Source organism: Rutidosis leptorrhynchoides, chromosome 6 (assembly GCF_046630445.1).
Source record: "Rutidosis leptorrhynchoides isolate AG116_Rl617_1_P2 chromosome 6, CSIRO_AGI_Rlap_v1, whole genome shotgun sequence".
In the NCBI taxonomy this organism is placed as follows: domain Eukaryota; kingdom Viridiplantae; phylum Streptophyta; class Magnoliopsida; order Asterales; family Asteraceae; genus Rutidosis; species Rutidosis leptorrhynchoides.
The window spans coordinates 121,762,718-121,774,985 of NC_092338.1; positions in this window are offsets into that span (position 1 = coordinate 121,762,718).

The window sequence follows — 12,268 nt, forward strand, 5'->3', positions numbered from 1 at the left end:
TCATGTCGACCCATCTATATATATATATATATATATATTGCGGAACAACCATAGACACTCTATATGTGAATGTTGGAGTTAGCTATACAGGGTTGAGGTTGATTCCAAAATATATATATATAGTTTGAGTTGTGATTAATACTGAGATACGTATACACTGGGTCGTGGATTGATTCAAGATAATATTTATCGATTTATTTCTGTACATCTAACGGTGGACAACTAGTTGTAGGTTACTAACGAGGACAGCTGACTTAATAAACTTAAAACATCAAAACGTATTAAAAGTATTGTAGATATATTTTGAACATACTTTGATAAATATGTATATATTGTTATAGGTTCGTGAATCAACCAGTGGCCAAGTCTTACTTCCCGACGAAGTAAAAATCTGTGAAAGTGAGTTATAGTCCCACTTTTAAAATCTAATATTTTTGGGATGAGAATACATGCAGGTTTTATAAATGATTTACAAAATAGACACAAGTACGTGAAACTACATTCTATGGTTGAATTATCGAAATCGAATATGCCCCTTTTTATTAAGTCTGGTAATCTAAGAATTAGGGAACAGACACCCTAATTGACGCGAATCCTAAAGATAGATCTATTGGGCCTAACAAACCCCATCCAAAGTACCGGATGCTTTAGTACTTTGAAATTTATATCATATCCGAAGGGTGTCCCGAAATGATGGGGATATTCTTATATATGCATCTTGTTAATGTCGGTTACCAGGTGTTCACCATATGAATGATTTTTATCTCTATGTATGGGATGTGTATTGAAATATGAAATCTTGTTGTCTATTGTTACGATTTGATATATATAGGTTAAACCTATAACTCACCAACATTTTTGTTGATGTTTAAAGCATGTTTATTCTCAGGTGAATACTAAGAGCTTCCGCTATTGCATACTAAAATAAGGACAAGATTTGGAGTCCATGTTTGTATGATATTGTGTAAAAACTGCATTCAAGAAACTGATTTTGATGTAACATATTAGTATTGTAAACCATTATGTGATGGTCGTGTGTAAACAGGATATTTTAGATTATCATTATTTGATAATCTACATAAAGTTTTTTAAACCTTTATTTATGAAATAAAGGTTATGGTTTGTTTTAAAAATGAATGCAGTCTTTGAAAAAACGTCTCATATAGAGGTCAAAACCTCGCAACGAAATCAATTAATATGGAATGTTTTTAATCAATAAGAACGGGACATTTCAGAATACATATTAAAACACTACATGTATATACATTTTAACTGAGTCGTTAAGTCATCGTTAGTCGTTACATGTAAATGTTGTTTTGAAACCTTTAAGTTAACGATCTTGTTAAATGTTGTTAACCCATTGTTTATTATATCTAATGATATGTTAAATTATTATATTATCATAAAAATATGATGAATTAATATATCTTAATATGATATATATACATTTAAATTTCGTTACAATGATAATCGTTACATATATGTTTCGTTTCGAAACCCTTAAGTTAGTAGTCTTGTTTTTACATATGTAGTTCATTGTTAATACAATTAATGATATGTTTACTTATCATTTATCATGATTAAACATAGTGTATCAATATCTTAATATGATTCATATGTATTTAGTAAGACGTTGTTATAACGATAATCGTTATATATATCGTTTTCGAGTTTCTTAATTCAATAGTCTCATTTTTATGTATATAACTCACTTTTAAAATACCTAATGAGATACTTACTTATCATAATATCATGTTAACTATATATATATATCTATATATATTTCATCATATAGTTTTTACAGGTTTTAATGTTCGTGAATCACCGGTCGACTTGGGTGGTCAATTGACTATATGAAACCTATTTCAGTTAATCAAGTCTTAACAAGTTTGATTGCTTAACATGTTGGAAACACTTAATCATGTAAATAACAATTTCATTTAATATGCACTAACATGGAAAAGTTCGGGTAACTACAAGTCGAGTGACAACGAACGAGTCATTTGAACAAAAATTACAATTTAACTAGGCACGTAAATATAATATAATATATAATTAATTATATAAATTAAATATATTATATATAAATAAATATAAACAAGTGTCGGCAATGGAGATTGGTCGATGTTGAGCTACTCCTTGTGACCATGCGGTCGCATGACAAAATCAAAGAGCCCCCATGCGATCGCATGGGGGGTTAGGTGAGGAAAGATGCATAAATTCGATGAGCCTGGTTCCAGTTTAACTATCTATCTATCTCTCGAGTTCTTTACACACATACATACATATATTAATATTATTATTATTATTATTATTAAGATCATTATTATTATTAGTCTTAATATTAATATTAGTAGTATTAGTGTTAGTATTAATATTATTGTATTATACATAAAATACTACGAAGGAGTGATGCTCGAGTGATCTAAAATGAGTTTTCAAAACTGGTTTTCGAGTAGGATAGAGCTAAGGAAATTATGTGTTATAGTTATGGAAGCTATGGGTATGGACCAGGGGTATGCTCGTGAGGTTAAACTAGTGTTTATCATCTCCGTTGCGTTTACGTACCTTTCCTGCAATATTGAAACTCAATATTGATACGTGAGCACTCATAACTTAACTTTTATATATTAATAGTGTATCCCTGACTAGTGCTCGAGTAAATATGTTTATGCATGCATGTATGTTTAATTTAGTCGTTAGATAGTTTTGATGAATCATAAGTTTGGTACATATGCTACTGAGATAAGGTATAGGATATGCATGTCGTTGGAAAGCTGGCGAAAAATTAATAACTTTTCATTTAGAACTCGCGTGATTTCGATGAACGGATTAAAAGATATAGTCAACTGAATTATTATTACTTTTAGTATATTCATTGTTAAAATGATTATTATTACTATCGTCGTTATTATCGTCGTTATAATTATTATCTAATTATCATTATTATTATTATTATTATTATTATTATTATTATTATTATTATTATTATTATTATTATTATTATTATTATCATTATCATTATTAATAAAATATATTATCATTAAAAATTGTTATTTTTATTATTATTACTATCGTTAATATTGTTAAGGTTATAATTAGTATAATTATTATTATTATCATTATTATTAACGCGATATAAAAGACTACTAAAAGCTAACAAATTGAGCAGGAAATAATGAGTATAAGTACCATGATGAAATTAAAATATTGAAAGGTATTGATTTAGATAAAAATATCATTTTCATTATTTTTATCATTATTATTATTAAAAGTATTATTAATATTAAAACTATCATTTTTATAAAAATTATTATTTATAGGAATATCATTGTTAATATAAAATATCATTATTATTATCATTTTAGTATTATTATTAATAAAAATTATCATCTTATCATAATATCATTTTTAGTAAATATAAATATTGTTGTTATTATTATTAGTAGAATAATAATAATTATTATTACAAAATAATACAACTTTTACTTACTATTGTTATTATCGATGTTATTTTATCAAATAAATATGTGATACAAAGATATTTTACTACGCGTAATATAATTACATTAATAATACCTATCATATCATTTTATGATATTAAATGAACTTTATAAATTTTATTACTTAAGATATATAAAAGTATATTTTTTATTATATAAATTTTAATAAATTTTATTTATTAATAAATGAATTATATTATATTATTTACTCTAATAAAATCTGTCAAATATATTAAATATATAAAACGACTATAATTAAACTATATAATAATCATGTATAAATTTTGGAGGTCATTTTGGTCAAGATGACTTTTGTTGACTTTTGCATATTAGTCTCGAGCATTATGATTGTGGTACACTATGACTTGACCTAAATTGTTAGACAGATATTGATCGACATATAAATATATATAATTAATATAGGTTCGTGAATCCGAGGCCAACCTTGCACTTGTTCAATGCCATCATATGCTTATTTACTACGAAATACAGTTTTGTGAGTTTCATTTGCTCCCTTTTTAAATGCTTTTGCAATATATATTTTTGGGACTGAGAATACATGCGTTGCTTTTATAAATGTTTGACGAAATAGACACAAGTACTTAAAACTACATTCTATGGTTGGATCATTAAACCGAATATCGCCCCTTTTAGCTTGGTAACCTAAGAATTAGGCAGACGAGAGGTTCTGTTCCTAATTGACGCGAATCCTAAAGATAGATCTATTGGGCCTAACAACCCCCATTCAGGTTATGGATGGCTTTAGTACTTCGAGTTTATATTATACAGACGAGAGGTTCTGTTTGGGGATATTCTATGCATTAAAGTTAATGTCGGTTACCAGGTGTTCAATTCATATGAATGATTTTATCTTTATGCAGACGAGAGGTTCTGTTTATAAATATGAAAATCTTGTGGTCTATTAAAATTATGAAAATGATCGATTATGATAAACTAATGAACTTACCAACCTTTTGGTTGACACTTTAAAGCATGTTTATTCTCAGGATTGAAAGAAATCTTCCGCTGTGCATTTGCTCAATTTAAAGATATTACTTGGAGTCATTCATGGCATATTTCAAAAGACGTTGCATTCAAGTCGTTGATTTCAGTAAAGATTATGATTAAGTAAATGACAAATTAGATTATTTATAGTTTGATATTATGAAATGGTATGCATGTCTGTCAACTTTCGATGTAATGAAAGTTTGTCTTTTAAAACGAATGCAATGTTTGTAAAATGTATCATATAGAGGTCAAATACCTCGCAATGTAATAATATGTTATTGTATTCGTTCTTATGGATTAGGACGGGTCTTTACAAAATTGGTGCAAAATTGACCAATGTATATGCAAAAAAGATCAAGAAAACTGCAAAGTGCTGAAAACTGACCAAGAACGACGTTCCAGTACATCAGAACGGCGTTCCAAATACCAGAACGATGTTTCAACCAAAGGAATGACGTTCCACCTGCAAAAAAAGGCGTTCCAGGTCTGAAGAACGACGTCCCAATACAAAGGAAATGAAGAAAAGTGGAACAAAACATTTAGAGGCCGAATTGAGAATGACATTCCTAATTAAGGAACAGAGTTCCACTTTCTAGTGCAACAGAACGGCGTTCCACATAAGTGGAACGACATTTCACCTTATCGAGCAACAAGAACGACGTTCCAAATACAGGAACGGCATTCCACTGGCGATTTCTGGGCAGAATTTTTGAAAGAGTATAAATAGAAAGAGATGGGATTTTTCATGAAGTAATTAGAGATAGTTGGAGGCGGAGGTTAATTAGGTTTTGGTAGCATCTTAATTAGGTTTTCACTAAGTTTTCATCAATTTCATCATCTACATCAAGGATTTGGGTCTAGCTCAAGAACTAGGGCTTGTTTCTTCATCATCTTCATCTTATACCTCTAGCTTCAAGTTGTATTTTCATAGTTTGGTACAATTTTAACTTTAATCTTGCAATATGATGTTTGAATCTTCTTTTATTTCAATTATTATGTTAGTTCTAGCCATGCTTGGCTAGAATCTTATATGTACACTTGATTATGAAGCTTGTAAGCTAAGGATTGTTCATTATTTATGTTTATGATTGTGTTTGTATGAGCTGTTGATTGAGTGGTGTTGTTAGAATTAGCTAAAGAACCTTTGCTATCTTTGTTTTGGGCTTTACTTTGATTATATGAGCTAACTAGTTGTTCAAAGGATTTGATCAATGAATTAATTCATACTTCAACACTTAGGTGATCTAGACAATCAAATTGGGGATTTCAAGGAATTGGGTTATGGTTTCAAATTGGTCCTTAGTCAAAATAGTGAAGTTAGGTTTTTTTAAGGGATTTTAATTACCAAAGGATTTTAAGGAATTTTAATCCAAGTTAAGTACTAATGGCTTTCTCAAGATTCAACTAGATCTTATTGATGTAAGCTTAAGGGAATTCGTGACTGTTGATTTGGTCATTAAAGTATTGGTAGGGATACTAGAACACATTGTTTGAACACAACTTGGTCTTAATTTAGGCAAAAGAACAATCTGAATGCTTCAAGTGGAATAGTCAAGTGTGCATGCTTTTAATATTATTATTTGTTAATCATTTCTATTTGCTTGCTAATATTGCAAGTGTCTTCTAAAACGTTTCAAAACAAAACCCCCTAACCAAACAAACCTTAGGATAATTATTAGTTTTCATCGATTCAATTAGCATTAATGATCTCTTGGGACGAATCTTAAACGGAAAACTTACTAATACAAGGACCGAGTCACTGTTTCTCGAAGCTTGTCACTTTAGTCGAGTCCACGTTTATTTTAAGTTTATATTCAAAAGAAAGCATTATGCAACAAGCTTATCACTGATAATTGCTCCAGGCCAATTTTGGCACCTCAACAGGTTTTGGATAACATGGAGATCCTTCGTGATGGAGGTTTAATTCCACAAGTTTTGGTCAAATGGGAATGAATTATTCCTGAATGAGATACTACTTTAATTGATGTGTTAGATTTTAACTAGTTGCAATCAGCTATGAACCATGAGGACATGGTTCAATTGAAAAAGAGATGCAGTGATACAACTGAGAATAGTGATGGGCCAATAACAAACAAGCACATCAAGGGAAGGCCCAACGTACAAAATGAGTTACCTAAATGGAATAATGATTACAATCTCAATTAACAAGTGATTGTAGTTAGTTAAGTCGTCAGTCATGTAACAAAATTGTTAATAGAATTGTTGTAATAAGTAATTGATATCAATTGTAATAGTAGATAACAAACTTTTCAATCAATCAAATCTCGTTTCTTCTCTCTAATTCTTTTGGAGAATAGGACATCTTTAATAGGTCGTATCACTACGTGCGAGGTTACAATATAAATACCAAGCATTTAATCACATCACACGGATATATGATACTACTATATACTCTCTCTGTCTCAAAAAGAGTATTGTAAGATTTTTTGTTGGATTTATGATATCTATGATAAATGACAGTTTTTGTGATGACCCGGGAATTTCCGACCAAATTTAAACTTAATCTTATATGATTTCGGTATGATAAGCAAAGTTTGTAATGTTGATGTTTCAAAAACTTTGAACTGTGTTCACGTAATCAATTACCTTTTGACTGCTCTCGACGATTCACGAACAAATGTGTGTAAATAAATATATAAATATATATAATATTTGAGTAATCAAATACACATTAATCAATTTTGAATCTAAAAGGTAAAATAATAAATAAAATAGTTAAATTACCATAAATATAGGTAAATATATATATGATTTACATTAATAACTATTTGGATATATATATATATATATATATATATATATATATATAACATATTTATATTAAATAAATGTTATCTTATAATATAATAAAATTAATATATTAAATGTAATTACAAGTTTATTTATTGTTGATACATTATTTATTACATGAGATATTGTTATCAGTATCATTAAAGATTATAAATTTAAATTTGATACTCGTAATTTGTATATTATTATATATATTATTATTAATATCAATTATAGGATTAGTATTATTTTTTACTTGTATTACCATATCTGTATTATTATTGTTATTTATCTTGATTATTATAACTAATATAACTATTAGTATTATTATTAGTATTTTGATATTAATACCAATAATTTTATTTATTTATTATTAGTACTAATACTTGATTAATAATAACATTATCAATATTGAAATTTATGAGTTTAAGTTACATATAAACATATATATATATATATATATATATATATATATATATATATATATATATATATATATATATATATATATATATATATATATATATATATATATAGAAATACAAATACAGATTCGATATATAGATGGATACAAGAATGTAGATAAATAAATAAATACGATATATGATATAAATATAAATACGGTATATTTATAAATAAAAATAAAGAAGTACGTAACCTCTTTTATATATTGTTAAACTGCAATTGAATTTGATCTTTTGTCTTTAGAATCTTAACAAAGAAAGTTCCATACAGATATATCCAAAAGAATTCAGTACCCGTCTATATCCTCTTTATTTTTTTAATACTGATACTCTGTCAATTGATTTAGGTGTCGACTTTTTTTCACTACACAACAAACGTTAATCAATCTGTGATATAACCTCAAATCATACACTTGTAGTCAAGCAAACCTACTCCTTTTATCCGATTATTAAACAGAAATATCAGTGAATGAAACTCGCTGAACCAGTTATTCCCTCAGCTCATTTTATTTTTTTTTTTTTGCAACTCAAATTTGTTTGAATTATCAAAATGTAAGAATGTAGTGTTGTTGGGATTATTTTACCCAAACTACCTGCAAAAATTCAAGCTTCAATTCCTTTTAACGAGTTCTAATTCTGGAAGTCAAATTTAGTTTTCTAAAAGTTAACCGAAGTGTTCTTGGAGAAATTTGTGTTCATGTTTGTGTTCCAAGTTTAATTGACGATTCAAACAGATTCTAGGATTGATTTGAAATATATTTCGTGCTTTGATCTTTGTCTAAAACGTTTTCAAAAGTGAAATCAATTTTTTTTATTTCTTCAAACCGTCGCCCATCTGTTTTATTTAATTTTTTTTTTGTTGTTCTTTGTTTTCAATTAATAAAACATTTGATATTAATTGGTTATTGTGGATGTATTCGAATTCTTGTTTGATGTTTGATTATATCTCGGTCGATTGAAAAACTGATGATGAAGAAGAAGATGCAGTTAATTAGATACGGGATATATATTGTTATTTCCTGTATTATTTCAGAAAAAGGGCTACAGCCCAATGGTTCAAAGGAGAGTCGGGTTAGCGGGTAGTCTTGGGTTCGAGTCCCTGGGGAGACAGCTTATTTTTTTTTAGGCTCCATTCTTTGAAGGTAGCTCATTTTTTATTTAGTTTTATTATTATTATCATTATCATTAATGTTATTATTATTATAAATATAATTATTATTGTTATTATTATGATTATGATTATTGTTATTATTATTGTTATTAATTATTAATGTTATTATTAGTAAGTATTACTATTATTATTATTAGTATTGTTATCATTAGTTATTATTATTATAATTAGTATTATAATTATTAATATTGTTATTATTATTACAAATACAAGTATTAACTATCATTGTAATTATAGTTACAAATTTGAATATTATTATTAGTATTATTAAGTTAACTATTATGATTTTTAACATACTAAAATCTATTAAATATTAGTAATATCGTTATAATTACAATTGTTAGTTTTATTATTATTATCATTGTTGTAGGTATTATTATTTTACCACTATTACTATTAAGATAGTTATTATAATTAATATCAGTATTATTATCATTATTATTATTATCCCTAATATTATATTAATACCAAGTTATAATTATTATTGTTATTTTTACTATTAATATTATTATTATTATTAACATAAAGTATTATCATTAATATTATCATCATTTTTTTTTATTAATATAATTATCACCACCATTATATTAAAATTATCTTTTATCAAAAATTAACATTTTTAATCAAGTTATTATAATTATTAAAATTTCATGCAGTTTAGTATTATTGTTATGAACCATATTACATATAACAAATTATATTTTTTTTATATATATAATACTAAAACATATATAAATATATTAATATAACTAAATGAATAAACATTAATAAATTTCAATGTATATATATACAAAATAGATATATAACATATAATTTAAGTTATAATACATATAAACAAAGTATATGTATAAAATAAAAATTAATATTAAATTCCTATAACTACAAACACATAAATGTTATATAATTAATAAATGAGATTATAAGTTTTCTATTATAAGTTTTAATAGATATACAATTGATATAGGTTCGTGAATCCGAGGCCAACCCTGCATTGTTCAATGTCGTCATATGTATTTTTACTACGAAATACAGTACTGTGAGTTTCATTAATCCCTTTTTAAATGCTTTTGCAATATATATTTTTGGGACTGAGAATACATGCGCTGCTTTTATAAATTCTTTACGAAATAGACACAAGTAATCGAAACTACATTCTATGGTTGGATTATCTAATCGAATATGCCCTTTTTATTAAGTCTGGTAATCTAAGAATTAGGGAACAGACACCCTAATTGACGTGAACTCTAAAGATAGATCTATCGGGCCCAACAAGCCCCATCCAAAGTACCGGATGCTTTAGTACTTCTAAATTTATATCATGTCCGAAGGAGGATCCCGGAATGATGGGGATATTCTTATATACATATTGTGAATGTCGATTTCCAGGTGTTCAATCCATATGAATGATATTTTTGTCTCTATGCATGGGACGTATGTTTATGAGAAATGGAAGTATGAAATCTTGTGGTCTATTAAAATTATGAAATGATTATTTATGTTAAACTAATGAACTCACCAACCTTTTGGTTGACACTTGAAAGCATGTTTATTCTCATGAACGAAAGAAATCTTCCGCTGTGCATTTGCTCATATTAGAGATATTACTTGGATTCATTCATGACATATTTCAAAAGACGTTGCATTCGAGTCTTTGAGTTCATCAAGATTATTATTAAGTCAATTATGTTTGGATATATTATGAAATGCTATACATGCCTGTCAACTGTCGATGTAACGAAAGTTTGTCTTTTAAAAACGAATGCAATGTTTGTAAAATGTATCATATAGAGGTCAATTACCTCACGATGTAATCAACTGTTGTGAATCGTTTGTAATCGATATGGACTACGTCCGGATGGATTAGGACGGGTCCTTTCAGTTGGTATCAGAGCGGTGGTCTTAGTGAACCAGGTTTTGCATTAGTGTGTATAACTGATAAGTCGTTAGGATGCATTAGTAAGTCTGGACTTCGACCGTGTCTGCATGTCAAAAGTTTTGCTTATCATTTCGTGTCGAAAATTACCTGCTTATCATTCTTAAAGAATCACTTGCTTATCATCCTTAGTCTAGACACATCTTATTGCATTGATTGCATGATTAGTGTATAGACAAAATTCATATCTTAGCATATCTGCTAATTCATATCTTAGCGTATCTCTTATTGTTACCTTTGCCTGACAGCTTCCGTAGATCCCTCCATAACTTATGGGATTTTAGTATTATATATGCATATGTAAATTATGTATTGCAGGGTACTAATCTACATCCTATAATCTATTTCATATCGAAAATCCTTCATCTGATCGTACGAGATGAATCCCTTAACCAGTTCGAGTCCCTCAGATTCCGATAGTTATTCCGACAGCTATTCCGGTATGGATTCCCACTCGAACTCCGAAAGCAGTATAACCAGAATGAAACAACCAATCAGCCATCCCCATTCATCTGATGAGTTCGTAGTCGACTAAATCAATGGAGACGAGAAGAAGGCAATCCTTTCCATTCACCAACCTGCACTCTTGGTAAAGAACCTGAAGCACTTACCAACGAACCTGTTCGTAATACCATTTTCTTTTTCATTTCCAGAGTATCTCGCCACGACTATATCACAAGTCAAATTCAAAACCTTATTCATTCGCTCATTCATACCGACAATCATCCTGGAGTAATAAAGTCAATGAGTTTTCGCGCTCGAGTTATAGTCTTGGAAAATATGGTGCAAAACATACCAGCTTCAGCAACATCACCGACACCAACAGTATCATCAATAAACAGTACAAGTACCATCAACAATCTATGCCTCAACATATCATTCTATACCTTGAGTATAATCATCGTTCTACGAATCATTCTACATCATTTATCTTCGTTCGACATGGCGATTATGTAGTCTCTAATATTTTAGAGATTATGTATTCTAGTTCTAACGGTAAACCAAATGAGTTTAATATCATATTAACTCAATGAATCCATGATTACATCTGAAGAAAATATATATGTATATATGTTTTCATAAAGATTGTAATTAAAATTTTTATTGTACAAACTGTTAATGGTGAAAATATTTTAACGGGTAGGTAATACCCGAGGAATATTTAGATTTCGCATTAATAAGTTACACTGTACATTCTTCGAATCTGATTCAACAGTCATTTACTATCCTACTTACATCCACCGATATACAAATCCGATCACCACAGAATAACCATATTCATCCAATTTTGTATTTGAATTTTGATTTATCAGAATCCAACAAGTGGCATAACGAAGAAAATAATTGACACAATAAAATTTGTTAGAAACAAATAAATTAATTATGAGGAATTTTGTTA